At 36.7% G+C, this 16,855-nt stretch overlaps 1 long non-coding RNA gene and 1 pseudogene across 1 annotated transcript in view; both read left to right on the top strand.

Moving 5' to 3' along the window:
* The window catches only part of LOC136317478 (uncharacterized), a 55,066-nt gene that overhangs the window by 17,196 nt on the left and 21,015 nt on the right, over positions 1–16,855 (top strand). Inside the window, exon 4 of the long non-coding RNA XR_010727876.1 lies at positions 1,598–1,735. This is a non-coding gene — a long non-coding RNA (uncharacterized lncRNA). The remainder of the gene's footprint in view (positions 1–1,597; positions 1,736–16,855) is intronic.
* On the top strand, positions 13,180–16,272 carry LOC136316732 (tripartite motif-containing protein 59-like; annotated as a pseudogene).

Here is a 16,855-nt window from a genome sequence, read left to right as displayed (position 1 = left end):
ACAAAAATTGATAAATAATAATACAAGAGCAAACTCTGTGTTTTGGGTACTCACACCTGTAAAACTACTTTTGCCCATCCCATAAATGTACATGTAGATATGCACTCAGAGGCCAGATATAACCTTCCAAATATACATCTTCAGTTTATAAATGTAAGAGATTGTCTGACCAATGGTAGAGCAATGGATAAAGTATCGACCTGGAATGCTAACGTCCCCAGTTCAAAACCCTGGGCTTCCCTGGTCAAGGCACATGTGAGAAACAACTATTATAAATTGATGCTTCTGCTTCTTCTTCCTTTTCTCTCTCTCTTCTCTAAAATCAATAAATAAAATCTATAAATAAATTATGAAACACACACATATCTAAAGACAATGCAAAACATAAAACACTAAAACCTAAAACACTAAAACCTAAAACACTAAAAAACTATAAACATATTCAAAGGCACCCAAATGCATAGATGCACAGATAGACACCCTCACATGTTAACATATGCACAATTGGTATGTGTGTGCACACACATACAAACACAGCGATCTACAAATGTACTCCTATGCTTATTTGGCACTCAGTTCTAAACTTATGGTCAAATATGTGAATGTGCATACACTTATACATCTGCCAACATAAGCATATAAATGCATACGTGGACTTAATCATGTTCAAATAGAAACAGACATAGACACTCATGCCGATCTATACATATGAAAATACAAACATTCGATCACATGTAAAAGGACACAAAAATAATACTTTTTCAAAGATAGCTGTGACTTTTAATGTATCTTTTTCCTCACCTCTTTAAGAGAAAATGAAAATTACTATGCTCCCTCTGATTATTGTATTGAATCAGATATGGAAATTACCAGAAACATCTTTAAAAGACCTGGAGTACACATGTGTGACCACATAAACACACACACACACACACACACAGAATCGCAAGCATAGAATCATAGGAAGGCAAAGAAATATCAATATGAATAGCCAAATATGGAAATATACATGGATAGAAACACACACACGCACACACACCACTGAAACATCAAGCAGTTTAATATTAAAATACATAGGTATTGAATTAGAAAACAAACAAAACAAAACCTGTATATACATCCCAGAAATGACACTTACTAATTCAGTGATTTGGCACCATTTTTCTGCTTTCTTACTGTAAAATTGGGTTAACATTAACACATACTTCTTAGATGTGTTTGAAGTGAAATGAAAGTGTGTGAAGTGAAGTGAATTCTCATGTTTGGAATGTCATAGATACTGCTGCTACTACCTCTGCTGCTACTCCTGCTGCTTTTTGGTTTTGTTAGAGCTGAAGATCTTAGCTAGATAGGGCTTGGGTTTTGGGGTCAATGTGCATGTTTATATCGTAGAGATGTATTCATTAACATTATTTGTAAATAGTATTAATGAAGAATAGATTAACTTCATAGATAAATCCATTTCTGAATTTTTTAGAAATCATAAGGGCTTATTACTGTCCCTGGCATATGGAAAGACCTAAAACAAATACTTTGTAATATTGTTGTTTGTTTGTTGTGACTGTTACTGTTGTTCATATCATTTTCCTTTTTGCAGGAATAGATAGAGGATTCAGTGAGTCACTGGAAGAAGGGGAAAGAGTGCTTCCCGCCTAGACACAGAAACCCTAACCCTAACCCTAACCCTAACCCTAACCCTAACCCTTGGACATTTGCCATCTAGTGATCATATTGAGTAAGTACAGTATTTGTGGATTGCTTAGCAATATTCCTAAATTTTTACCTGTTACAAAGTTGCATTACCTCCCTGCCCTATAAGCTAGTATACATCATGTTATAGTAGTTTCTGCTATATTCAGAAACTAAAAATTGTTATAACATAAAAAGAAACTTAGCTTTCTAAATTTTATGCCCCTCACTCAGTTTTTTCTGGAATTTATTTACATAGTGTTCTATGACAGTGATCTTAATATTTTCTAATTACATGCCACCTAAAATAATTTTGAGAAACTATCCTATCACACATATTTAAGTTAGCATCTGAAATTTGTCATACATTTAATTATTTGTACAGTTGTTATTTCCAGCATATTATAAATACTTGTGCTTTTAAATAGTATAATTTAATCACATTTTTGCATAGTCCAATGAACTAAAAATACACTAGTACAGGGATTCTCAAACTTTTTGAAGTGGGAGGTGCATTCAAAATCCTACAAATAATTGTAGGCACACTATATACAAATTTCTGAGAAATATGTTATAATAATTAAGTCAAATATTAAAGAAAAAATATAAAGTCCAAGCATGCTTTTATGGTAATTAAAAGAAATAAATACAACAAAATTAAATTTATTCTGACATTAAAAAACATTTTTATGTTACATTATCTGAGTTATGCTTTTTAGAATTTGTAAAAAAGCGGGGTTACAAAATAAAAAAAGACAAAAAAGTTATCTTTATATATAGATAGATACATTCTTAGTAAGATTTAGTAAATTTGGCAGTTCCCAGTGCAAATGTGTTAAGTTTTTTCATTCTTGTATTTATGAGAAACATGAGCCTGATGTGTCCTAGTGATTTCTTCAATGTTTTGGCATCTATTTGAAAAGCAAACTCTCATTTCCTCATCAATACACTGAAGAATTCCTCTCTTTTTACTCCTAATTGTGTTAAGTGCAGAAAACCCCCACCATACATATCATCTTAACTTTACACCAAAGAAAAGATAGAAAAAACTTGCCTCCAGTCTTTCCTGGGAACATGGAAGGTAGTGTAAACAATCCAGCACCACAGCTGAACAGCCTTTTGCAACCTAATCAGGCAAGTGAGGTGGGGGTTGGGCGGACTGTCAGTTTACAGCCAATTCCCCACACCTCTGTCCCCCTAAAAATCTAAATTCCAAAAACCCTGTTGTTTTTTTGGTTCCTAACAGGCACATGTTTCTCTGGAATACCATAGGGTGCACCTGGAAATCTTCTAGGGCAGTGGTCCCCAACATTTTTTGGGCCACGGACCGGTTTAATGTCAGAAAATATTTTCACAGACCGGCCTTTAGGGTGAGATAGATAAATGTATCACATGACCAAGACAAACGTCAAGAGTGAGTCTTAGACCAATGTAACAGAGGGAATCTGGTCATTTTTTAAAAATAAAACATCGGTCAGACTTAAATATAAATAAAACAAAAATAATGTAAGTTATTTATTCTTTCTCTGTGGGCCAGTGCTAAATGGGCCACTGACCGCTACCAGTCTGCAGCCCCGGGGGTTGGGGACCACTGTTCTAGGGCACACCAGTTCACTTTGAGAACCACTGTCCTAGTAACTTGATAATCATCACTGCTGATTAAAAATAAAAAGAAATAAAGAAAACTATTAACAGTCAGAAATTTTTTATGATTTCAAATACAGGGCAAACAGAAATAAAATGTTTCATTAATATTTTTATATTTATTACATGTTGAAATGATAGTATTTTAAATAGGTTGAGTGGAATTATGTTATTAAAGTTGGTTTCACCTGCTTTTTAAAAATTTTTACCTATTATAACATAAAAATTAAAATTACATATGTGACTTGCATTATATGTATTATATGTGTTGTGTTAAAGCTGCAGCTGCTAGGAGGTAGGGGAGAGTGGCAGCACTAAGTAGGAGAGGGCTCTGGTTGCAATAGGGGTGCGCTCTGGGAATCAGGAGGTTGAGGAGCAGAGAGATCAGAAGGAGAAGGCTGGGGGGAGTTCTGTGGTGGGCCAGATCGAAGGAGGAAGGAATATTTGAGAGGGAGACCAAGAATTACAGAGCACGGGTTGTGACCGGAGTGCAAGAAAGGCCTGCCAAAAAAAAAAAAAAGAAAGAAAGAAAGAAAGAAAGAAAGAAAGAAAGAAAGAAAGAAAGGCCTGGACATAGGGTATCTCAGATCACTTCAGCAGAAATTATATTAAGGTCAGTCACGATGTTAACATCAGAGGTGCCATTTTCAGGTCATTTTATAACGAGGCCAAGCGGTGTTGCAAAAATAAATCAATAAATAAGGTGCTTTGGCCTGAGATCCTGGGCTAAACCCAGGGTCTGGAGGTCTTTTAGGAGGCAGCCTAGAGGTATTATCTTGGGATGGCTGACAGAGAGCTCCCCATGCTGTGGGGAGTGAGCATCTAGCAGTCTCAAGGAGGGAATGGGCTGTCATGGAAGGTGGAATGAGCTTTTGGACAAGGCAGGCATCCGCGTTCTATCAGTCCCACTGGAAATGGAGGCTGGCTGTTTTCCAGGCATTCCTATATGGCCATCCAGCTCAGGCAAATGCCTGGAACACCTTCTGACCAACGTTGGATTTTTGAAATGAACTTTCCTGGACAGTAGAATGAGAGATGCAGGAGGGTTTGGAAAGTTCCCACTTATAGAGCTGCTGGATTTACTCACCCAAATGTTATTGTTGCCAGGTGTTCATGTGGTGATGCAAAACGAGAGGGTAGTATCCTTATGTCTGGTTTTTAGTTTCCTTCATGCAGGGGAAGGGAGTTTCCCTTCTTGGTAAGTTCAGGAGGTGCGGCCAGAGGGTTGGAGGAAATTAGTCCCTCAACTCCACAGAGAAGGGGAGGCAGGATCTTGGGGTAAGCCTGAGAAGGGCTACCGCTATTCACTACTCCCTGGGTGGCAAAACTTCACCCCTCCCAGGGTCAGGGTTTGACCCTCGATTTGTCTCTGGCACAAACTCCTCCGGATTTTGGCACCAAAATGTCAGGTTAAAGCTGTGGGTGGCCGGTCACTGGGGAAGGGGAAAGTCTCCTTTCAGCTTCTCTTGGCAACTGGCACATAGGTATAAACCCCCAACTAAGTCTGACCTGGAAAGAACTCCAGGTCTGGCCTGCCATATCCCATGTGAGGTAGCTGACAGGCTAACTACTTTCCCAGATCTATGGGTGGACAACCTGGAGAGCCGAGCTGAAAACACAAGGCTGGTATGTTCTAAAAGGATTGTTTATTTATAATACTTGGGTGCAAGCGTGCTGAGATGGACCCAAATGCCATCTAAATTATTTAATAGTTTTCTTAGAATTCTTTTATTTGTTTACTGACTTGGAAGTGGGAGGGCTAGGAAAGGATCATGATGGATGAGGTTTTTGTTAAGGACTGGTTGGATCCCTCCAAACCAAAAATGTCTAGCACATCTGTTGTGAAAACACTAACACAGCCTTGTGTGAGGGTGTGCCTTCAATGGCACTATTTGTTCTCCAAAAGTGGGTTAACAGATGGAGACTCTTCTTGTCATTAAATTAAAGAGGTGACATTGATCAATAAGAGTACAATAGGGCCTGACCAGGCCGTAGTGCAGTGGATAGAGCATTGGATAGGGACGCAGAGGACCTAGGTTTGAAACCCTGAGGTTGCCAGCTTGATCACGGGCTCATCTGTTTTGAGCCCAAGGTTGCTAGCTTGAGTAAGGGGTCACTTGCTCTTCTATAGCCCCCTGGTCAAGGCACACAATCAATGAATAACTAAGGTGATGCAACAAAGAATTGATGCTTCTCATCTCTCCCTCTTCCTTTCTATCTGTCCTTATCTGTCCCTCTCTCTGTCTCTGTCACAAAAAAGACTACATAAGTTTCAGTTAAAAAGCTCTACAGCATTTAAACTATTGATTGTGTTGTGTGCCCATCATCCAAAGTCAAATCATTTTCCATCACCATATATTTGTCCCTCTTTACTTCCTTCTCCTTACCTCTCCCTCACTGTCTCCCCAGTAACCAATTCACTTTTATGTCCATGAATCTCATTTTTATACCCCACCTATGTGTGAAATTATATAGTTTTTACCTTTTTCTAATTTACTTACTTCACTCAGTATAATGTTCTCAATGTCCACCCATGTTGTCATAAATAGCAATATATCACCATCTCTTATGGATTAATAGTATTCCATTGTATATATGTACCACATCTTAGTTTAGTTTTAATATATTCAATGTATCCTTTCTTAACTGAAGGGCCTAAGAAAGGTAGGAATGGTGATTATTCTGCTTTCTAAGTTTTTGTTTTATATAGTATATAAGAGGGACAACAAAATTAATCAAAACTCCACAAGAAGTACATTATCTAAAGAATCAATGAAAAAAATAGATTGTCATCCAGCAATTGTAACACATCTCAGATCCTAATGACACTCTTGATGATATCTTAATTCAGTAGAGGTAATAAAATCAAGTCTTCATGAAATGAGAAGAATCAGAGAACCAATAACATGTTTCCTCATTTGTCTCTACAGTTAATCATTATACTAAAACTTAAGTGTCTCCTGAGGACTCAAAGGAGGGTTAGCTTCATGGGGTTGTGATTTGTGTTGTCTCATAGGGCCCTATACTTAGAAGGATTCTATGATTGGTGTGATGCTGTGCTGTCATGGTGCCAAAATTCTTAATTTTTGAAAAAGGGGCCCACGTTTTCATTCACCACTGGGCCCCACAAATTATGTAGTTGATCTTGTTCAAAAGGAGATACTTGCTAGAGAATTATTAACTTAATTGCAAAATCAAATTAAAAGCATTGATTTCCTAATATTATGCACTGAATTCTTTCTGTCAGTACTCATAATCATAGTATTCATAAGTTTCTATTGTTGTTGGTGTTGTTAGGAATAACCGTTGTAGAAGTAGTAATCAGAGAAGAAGTATTACTCAACAATACTTTATACTGACTCTCCCATTTATTCATATGACTTGGGGCATCTTCTGTGTCACTTTTTACAGTGACAGTATACCCAAACTCCTGAATCCCACATAGGATTAATTGCTAAAATCTTGTTGAAATGTTCATGGAAGTGTTTGTTATCTATAGAGGACAAAACAATTTTCAAAAAAGATTATTTCCTTACCCAGCATGGAAGATGGGTGGAAACCACCAGCTGGGAGTCCTGTAGGCTAAAATTGGGCTCAACATGCTGCTCTGTTTTGTGACAGTAGAGCAAGTATCCCAGTGGATTCAGGAGCCAGAAAAATCAGTGCTCCTGAAATCTCAAGAGCTTGATCAACACCTCTCACTTCTGCCAAAAGCGCTGGGTCAAGGCATTTGGAAACCACAGAAATGTGTACAGTGTTAGAGGATTGAGGAGAGGAAGTACAGCTGGAAAATAGCCTCTGAAATGCAAATCAAAACTGCAATGAGATACCACCTCACACCTGTTAGATTAGCTATTATTAACAAGACAGGTAATAGCAAATGTTGGAGAGGCTGTGGAGAAAAAGGAACCCTCATATACTGTTGGTGGGCATGTAAAGTAGTACAACCATTATGGAAGAAAGTATGATGGTTCCTCAAAAAATTGAAAATAGAACTGCCTTATGACCCAGCAATCCCTCTACTGGGTATATACCCCAAAAACTCAGAAACATTAATACGTAAAGACACATGCAACCCCATGTTCATTGTAGCATTGTTCACAGTGGCCAGGACATGGAAACAACCAAAAAGACAGTCAATAGATGACTGGATAAAGAAGATGTGGCACATATACACTATGGAATACTACTCAGTCATAAGAAATGATGACATCGGATCATTTACAGCAAAATGGTGGGATCTTGATAACATTATATGAAGTGAAATAAGTAAATCAGAGAAAAACAGGAATTGCATTATTCCATACGTAGGTGGGACATAAAAGTGAGACTAAGAGACATTGATAAGAGTGTGGTGGTTAAGGGGGGAGGGGGGAGAGGGAGAGGGAAAGGGGGAGGGGGAGGGGCACAAAGAAAACTAGATAGAAGGTGACAGAGGCCAATTTGACTTTGGGTGATGGGTATGCAACATAATTGAATGACAAGATAACCTGGATATGTTATTTTTGAATATATGTATCCTGATTTATTGATGTCGCCCCATTAAAAAATAAAATTATTTAAAAAAAAAGAAAATAACCTCTGAGCCTCTGAGTCAGAGTCACATGGACTTTTTTAGGACACATGCAGCTACATCTAGTGTTTTGGAGGGAATAAACAAGTGTACCAGCGACCTCAGATTGCCACAAAAGTTTTATTACTTCCCAGAATGGAATTGTATTTATAGTTGCAATTATTTGAGTAAGAAAGGAAACTTGTCTTCATTGTGTGGAAAAACTCATTTTATTGGATATAAAAGACAAAAGAAACACAATGGAGACTTTAAGACAGTCAGCAAACACTACATGGTTTTTAAGCATGAAAGAATGTCTGTCATTGACTTCCTGAGAGTATTATTAAAACAATTGCAGGTTTTGCTGTAAGGTAATAGAGAAAGGTGAAAGTAGCCTTCATGAAGGCCACAAAAAAAGCCATTAGAAATATCTTGGCAATATCCTCTGTCACAAATGGGACATGGTGATCAACAATTTGACTTAATTCACATATGAGAGATCCCTGAAGACTTTATTTCTTGTATGTGACAGAAGTGAAGATAAAGATGTAGCCTTTTAGAAAGTTGCATATCTCTATGAGGGTTACTGTGTTGTCAGAATGTAGGGACGATGGCTGGAATACAGTTGCATTATTTTATTTATTTATTTATATATTTTGTATCTGAGTTTGCACACTAGGTTTATTCTACAGTGAGGGTTGCTGAATTGGTAACCAATAACAGACAACCAACATCTGGTCTGTGATTGGTTAAGATCTGTGTCTTCCATATGCTTAACAACTTAGCTCAGGTTAAGACACATGACAACCTATATCCAGACTGGAAACAAGGCTAAAGATGCTGACTGAAGAACTACATTTGTGCTAACAAGTATTTGAGCATGCCACTGAACATGTTTGTTTTGAGAGGCTTTCATCACAAGGGAGCCTGTAAAGGAGAGTTCACTATTGCCTAGTGGTCTGAGTGCAGGAGCAATGATGCCTATGTGTGAGAGGTTGAAGAGTGAGGAGGGTCTGTTGGGGGGGGGGGATTCTTCATGAACTACTTGAATAAGGCCTGTCTGTGCAGGTGCCTGTAACTACCTTAAGTGAAAATTTGCTCAGGTTGGAATCAGAGCTTTTTTGAGCTTCCTGCCTGAAGTCACTACTGTGTGCACAGACCAGTGAATAGAGGTCACACATATTGGTGAATGTAGGTTAATAGCTAAGCTATGACCTCATTTATAATATAAGAAGATTTCTAGTACTTATTTTAAGATCCATGTGAGACTGAGAACCAGAAAATGGAAGATGATAATATAGTCTTAGAATTGGAAGAACCCTTAAAGGCCATTTAGTGCAATACCTATATTTCAAATGAAGTCTTCAATAAATAGTTTTTCCCTTTGCTTGAAAACCTCCAAGAATGGGAAACTCAGTGTTCTTTGAGGTAGCTCTTAGTCTCTGACCATCTTTACTAGTTCTTCCTCATATTGGACTAAAATCTGCCTCCCTAGAATGCACATTCTGATCTCTGTGGCAGTTCACCTCTTAGTGGCACATGGCACTTTTGCTCACTGAAGACAGCCCTTACATTGAACTTTTCTTTTTATTCAGCTTTGACTGTCTTTACCATTCTCCATTTAATGATTTTTCTCCTGTTACTCTTGTTTCCCTCCTCCTGACAGTCCAGGTTATCAAGGTACCAAAAGTTTGTACAGTATTATTGGTGCAGTATGATCACTTGTTCCTTAAGCTGAATAACATTCCCCTATTGACCATATGCTATTTGTAGTCAGATTGCATTGTTGACCCACTCAGTTTCTGGACAGTCTAGACTCAGCTAGAAGATGCCCCTAACCTGTTTCACTTTCAGAACCAGAGAGATAGCCAATGTTTCTTACCAAAAGTATTTCACTCACTGAAAATTAGGTCATGATGGGACAGGGGGGAACAAATTGGAGTGTAGATAGTTATTTGGTATATTGTCTTTGGTTGAGAGCTTTAGAATCTATTTTTCTTTTATATAACCTTAGTTTATTCCATATCATTTCATATGGAGTTGGGAGTTAAAAAAATATGGAAATGCGAGTCTTGAATGAGGTTGTGCAGTTTTATTAGTCACATACATTGCTCACAATGAAACAGGAGTAAGCTTGATATTTCCAAACTCTCTTCATGTGTCCCTTACTCCAGTTCTAGAAATGAACAACACTACCTGCAAAGAAGAGGTTAAGAGGACTTTATCATTTAAAAATATAGTAATTTGATTTTTTTCTTCTTCTACATTTAATGAGAACAGTGTCCAGTATGATTACTTTTTGAGAATGTTCACATACATGATGATTTATATAATCAGTACATGTCACAGTGATCACTCACTTAAAATGATATAATTAATACTCCATTCAAAGATTAAACTGAAAATTATGATGAGAAGTGAAAGCTATAAGTGTATTTACAGAGAGAGTAGAACAGATTATTTGATATTGGGAATGTTGTGGAAAGAAGAGCCACAGGGATGAAGAATTTGCTTGCTTTGTACCTGTACCACATTCAAGATTAAGTATTCTGTCCTTCACTCCTGACATTTACTTCATTTACTATTCTTTCTATGTCTTTTCTTGGGAGGAACTTGTACACTTTCAAATCTGGCTTCTCCCCTTGGCCTTACCTTTAGTGTTCTGAAGAAAACAACGTGTAAGCTTTAAATGCCTGAATTCATTTTAAAAAGAAAATATAAATACATTTTCTCTGCAGTTAAAATTTTCCACCATAAATACAGAGGAGTTATAGTTGTAGGAAAAATAATAAATGCAATACAGAAACCTTTATTTAAGTAAAGGGTGGGATGAGCTATAATTTGAACTTTTTTTTAAAAGTTTGGAAATCTCTGAACCAATTAATGAATTATTGTGTTTGGGTAGTGAATACAAAAATATAATATAAAGATAATGTATACTACTCACAAATATTAAGGGGGTATTTTTCACTTCATATTCATTTTTGAAATATCTCCTAATTTTTGTGAAAAGTATGTTATAAAATTGTACACTTGGAAACTACATAATTTTATTCACCAATAACACCATAATAAATTAAATAAAAATGGAAGTATGAAAATAGTAAAAAAAAAAAAACTTGATATAAATTGTAAAAAACAAAGAATTATGTTGGAATTCATTGAATCTTGGCCTGCCTTTTCATGCAGAGCAACACAATAATTGTGATCCTATGAATCCAAGTATACTGGCTTTGATCTTTGTTCTCTCTCATTTGGCAGTGAGAAGAAACAACTTTGCCCAGCTGCCTTCAAAAATAGCAGTACTTTTTGAAGAGGCAGAATTGCCCACGGGCATAAAAATCCCTCTGGTGCCCTGGCCTGTTTGGCTACATCCTATTTTCTGCCTTGAATTCTGCTCCTTTTTTCTCTCTTTTTTGGCCAACAGTGTGTTAGCATGAAACAGAGTGTAGGATTGATGACAATGCCTTATGAAATTAAAGGGGCATTTTATGCTCCTTTACAGCTAAAAAAACTAAAGTAGAAAATAATATAGTATTAACTTCTATTTCAGAAGAAACCACCTCACTTTTCATTTTACTAAAATGTTATTAAAGCTGTGAGTGTAACAATTAATTTAAATATCTAGGAAACTGTGCTTCTTGTATAGAGAAAGTGCACTGTGAGACAGCAAAGTGTCTCACTTAGTTACAATTTAATATCAGGAGTGGTACAGATTTCTTTCTCTGTAGAGTCAACCACTGTCTCTTCCCTCAACCTAATCAGTTAAGGTTCAATCTTCTGGAATAATTCTATCCAGTGTATTAAAACAATAAAAAATATTTTTATTGAATGCTAGATAATTGCAGTTTACTCCATTAGTATTTACAGGCAATATACATGTTGAACAGGAAGGTAGAAAACTGAATTTAACATCTAATTCCACTATTGACTAGTTGGGTAATCTACCTTATTACCAGTTTTCTCACCTGTAAAATGAGAAGGACAAAAATATTTGCTCTGCTTACTTCACAGAATTTTTGTGAAGTGAGAAAAAAATGCACCAACAAACATAAAATTTAATGTGATATACAATTATATTATTATTAATTGTAACAACAATAAGCGTGAGTAACAAGATGTGGAAAGCATCTTGTTTGACATAAGTGGCTTTTCCTACTACAATTAAGCTTTTAAAACTGAAGCTTTTAGTGTGTACTTACATTTCTTGGACAGAATTTGAAGATATCTTTTCATATACTTTATAAAAGTAAGGATAATTCAGCTGAATTTGATTCCAACCTATTTCTAAGAATTAGTCACTTTTCATGGGTATGAATAAAGGTGGTTTTCCCAGTTCTGAAATAGCTTTTAGATGACAACCCGATAATAGGTCAAATATAAGGCAATGGTCCAGATGATACATCCCAATTAACTACATTTAAAATAATACAAAACTCTTTTGTCATTGAGAATTTTCTAACCAAATCTAATTATTCTGGGTAAAGGGAAATGGAAAATTTTTGTAATGCATTTTATTCCCACCCCACCCTTACCAGCTTGAAGGTGAGATAATTGATACAATTCATAGATTGATGAAAACTAGGGGGAAAAGCATTGTTGCTTGCAGAGAAAATGGGTTGATTCAGAAGCACACAGGTACTAATGCAATGACTTTGAGATCACTTCCCCTAAGGAAGAGTTGAGGAGCCAGAATGAAAGAGCAATTGCTCCTGCTCCTTGAGGTGAGTCTGAGAAGCTTCTCTTTGTGTTCCAGAAGGCAGCGGCTCTAGGGCAGCAGAGGCTGAATAAGAATAAAAGAATCTAACCTGACCAGGTGGTGGCACAGTGGATAAAAGGTCAACCTGGGATGTTGAGGACTCAAATTTGAAACCCTGAGGTTGCTGGCTTCAGTGCAGGCTCATCAGCTTGAGTGTAAGATTATAGACTTGACCCCATAGTTTTTGGCTTGAGCCCAAGGTCATTGGCTTGAGCAAGAGGTCACTGGCTTGGCTGAAGCCCCACTCTCACCCCAGTCAAGCAAGGCACATATGAGAAAGCAATCAATGAATGGTTAAGGTGCTCCAACTATGACTTGATGCTTCTCATCTCTTTCTCTTTGTGTCTGTCTGTTCTTGTCTGTACTTCTCTTTCTCTCTCTCTCTCTCTCTTTCTCTCTCTCTTTCTCTCTCTCTCTCTTGCTCACACATACATGCACATACACATACACATGCATAAAAAAATAAATAAATCTAAAATACTTGGAGAAGATAAAGTAATTCATTCATCAAACCAGAAGATCAACTAAATAGGAAATGTACAATTTTGAGGACAAGTTAATGAGTCTCATTTCTTACAATATTTTTGAAGATGTACTACAATGCTTCCACACATTTTGTAGAAACTGCCTGGAAAACATCCTTCAGGCTTCTAGTAACTTTTATATATAGAGACCTTTACAAATTCTTCTCAAATACCCCAATTGCAGAAGTATTATTGAGATTGCTCCAACTAGTATTGAATCTTTACCTGTTAATTTTGCATTAAGGGTTATTATTTAAAAATACTAGCAAGAAAATTATCCAGATATTGTCACTTGTCCTCAACATTACAGGAAACCATTAAATGTTTACAGTCTATTAGATAAAAAATTAGTTTGTTCTTGTTGCCTTACCATGGGACAACATCATGGTCATCCTATAGATCTTCAAAATGCCTATAAAAGAGAATAAAAAAAGAATACCTCAAAAACTGCTTGAACAGTTAACTAACACACACTGGACATGTCTTACTTGTCTTAAAGAAAAGCTGGAAGAAAAGAAATGTTATTCAGAGAAAATCATTCACGGTGAAAAAGAAGTTGTTCTCCAGTATTTCAAGGAGCTTTGCAATACATTAGAACAGAAAAAAAAAATTTCTTAACTGTTCTCTGTGATGTTGGTAATCTGATTAATCAAGAATATATTCCAGAGCCTGGCCAGATGGTGGCTCAATGGATAGAACATTGGACTGGGATGCAGAAGACCCAGGTTTGAGACACGGAGGTTGCCAGTTTGAGCACAGGCTCATCTGGTTTGAGCAAAGTTCACCAGCTTGAACCCAAGGTCACTGGATCAAACAAGGGGTCACTTGGTCTGCTGAAGGCCCACGGTCAAGGCACATATGAGAAAGCAATCAATGAACAACTAAGATGTCACAACGAAAAACTGATGATTGATGCTTCTCATCTCTCTTTGTTCCTGTCTGTCTGTCCCTATCTATCCCTCTCTCTGACTCTCTCTGTCTCTGTAAAAAAAAAGAATATAGCCCACAAATTAAAAGAATAAAAGAAATGAGATTGCAGCATCTTTAAATAATGACATTGACAACATCTTTACAAGAAGATTATCCACTTATATTTCCTGAACATGTTAATGACATCCACCACCATGTGCAGATCTAGAAACTAAGATCATTTTTCGAGGTCCAATATGTTGAAATGTATCCTTGAGTAAGCCAATATTGAAAGAAGATTGGAACAGAGAAGAAATAGGACAAATTAAAAAACTTATCATTCCTGAAATGAAAATTTCTTCAAAAAGAATGTCATGTTCCTTACCTGATGATGAAAAATAAGATGAAATTTTAAAGATTTTAAACATTGTTATAGTTACTCTAAGTTCAGTGATACTGATGTTAATTCTCTTTTTAGCCAACACATAATAATCTTTCTAAATGAAATCACTTCAATATGTAAAAATCAAAAGAAAGAAAGAAGGAAAGAAAGAGAGAAAGAGAAAGAGAGGAAGGAAGGAAGGAAGGAAGGAAGGAAGGAAGGAAGGAAGGAAGGAAGGAAGAAAGAAAGAAAGAAAGAAAGAAAGAAAGAAAGAAAGAAAGAAAGAAAGAAAGAAAGAATTTGAGACTGAGTGAATGACCCAGACAAAGAGTGGAAGACACACAGTATTCAGTGTGTGTCAAGAAGATTCAGCCTGACCAGTGTTGTGAGTGTTGACCTGGGGTGATGAGGTACCTGATTTGAAACCCCCAAATCATCGGCTTGAGTGTAGACATGTGGGATTTTTTTTTAATTTTTATTTTTTATTGATTTTTAGAGAGAGTGAAAGGGAGACAAACAGATCTGTATATGCCCTGACTGAAGATCGAAGTAGCAACCTTTGCACATCAGGACAATGCTCTTCCCAACCAAGGTTTCCAGCCAGAGCACAGGCATATGGGCCTGAGTGTTGGATCATTGACATGATCTTAAGATTGCTGGCTTGAGCCCAGAGATTGCTCACTGCCTTGAAGCACAAGGTCATTGGTCTGAGCAAGGGGGTCACTGGCACATCTTGAGCTGCCTCCTTCCCCCATCAAGGCACATACAAGAAACAATCAGTGAATAAAGGAATACAACTACAAGTTGATGCTTGTCATCTCTCTCCCTCTTTCTCCCTTCCGCTCTCTCTCTTTCTCTCTCTCTCTCTCTCTCTCTCTCTCTCTCTTTCACACACACACACATGCACACACACACACACACAAGTTAATAAAAAATATATTCAATGTGTCTACAAATGCTAAGGAGAAGTATGAGAAGAAGAATGAGAATGACCGAAGGAGGAAATGACATATCTGTGGGTAAATATTTGAGAACTCTTTTAAATTTTGCAACTTAAAAACATGACTATTGATAAAGTATTATTTAATACACAAAATAACTATTGCGTGCAAAGCAAGATTCATATGATATAAAATGAGAACTGAAAATCTTGACTGGTTTGCCAATGGGCAGAATAAATCTTGAAGAAGCTTCCATTTCTTGACATGGCCAAACAATTTGCTAAGGTGGAGTTTTAGAGGAAACAAGGATAGCTTTGTATTTGAAGCAGAGTATTAAGGGCTTTCTAAAGAGATTATATCAAAACCTTATTCCAATTAACTAATACTTTTTTAACGCAACAGGTATTTCTTGCTTTTCAATTTTTTATTTAAACTTGTGTTTGTGAATATTATTATATTTCTCGGTATTAGAGACCTTTAAAACCCATTGTTTTCAAAGCCTTATTATTTAGTTTTCCACAAAAGCTCAGAGATCTTCTGCACACTTACCACACAGCCTTCATCATTACACAGGCTTAACAAACACAAAGGGCAGCTAAATAATCTTTGGAAGAAGAACTTGACCAATGGTAGAGAGATGTTCCCAATTGTTTCTTTTCCATTACCATATCATTCACTTGTTCTCCTCCCTGATTCCTGGGTGATGAATATTCTAGAAATAGTGTACTGTATTCAGCCCCAAAGGAGAACTTTGATGTTTGGTTTTGTTTGTTTTGTTTTTGTTGTTATTGTTTTTGTATTTTTTTTCCAAAGACAAACTTTGGTTCAGCCTCTTTAATGTGCTTGCCAGAGTTCTTGATCTGGAACTATAGAATCTCCTTTCTCCAGCTCCTCTCATTTGTTTAGGCTTTTCTCCCACTCTACTTTTACATACCACCACCTTTTCCAGAATGCAAACCTTTCTCAATTTGGCTGCTCAATTCATCCCATCATTCAAGGCTCATATCAAATGCATTACTATCTTCCTTTTCACTACAAGTGAGAAACAAAATATTCAGTGATCTCCAGTATTACCAGTTCTGCATACTCAGCAGCAAATCCTAAACTTTTTTTTTTCAGCTCCAACATCAAGAAGGGAGTCAGAGGAAACAAAGCCCTAACTTTTTGGTGGGAAAATTTTCTCTGTCCCAAACACCAACAGGCCTTCACAGTATCTATTGCTCCAACTGCTGGGCATAGCCATTTGTTTGTAGACATTTGATTTCTAAATTAAACCACTTCAAAATGTAAAAAACAATAGAAATAAAGAGAGAGAGAGAGAAAGAGAGGGAAAGGAAGGGAAGGGAATGGAAGGGAAGGGAATATGGACCCAATATGGTCCATGAATAATGCCAGATTAAGTGGGCTCTGCGCAATCTTCATAATGAAAATTCTCTTGCTTTCCTTGTGCAAATA

Source organism: Saccopteryx bilineata, chromosome X (genome assembly GCF_036850765.1).
Source record: "Saccopteryx bilineata isolate mSacBil1 chromosome X, mSacBil1_pri_phased_curated, whole genome shotgun sequence".
Classification (NCBI taxonomy): Eukaryota; Metazoa; Chordata; class Mammalia; order Chiroptera; family Emballonuridae; genus Saccopteryx; species Saccopteryx bilineata.
Note: the sequence above shows the minus strand (reverse complement) of the source record. Positions and strands in the feature narration are given on the sequence as shown.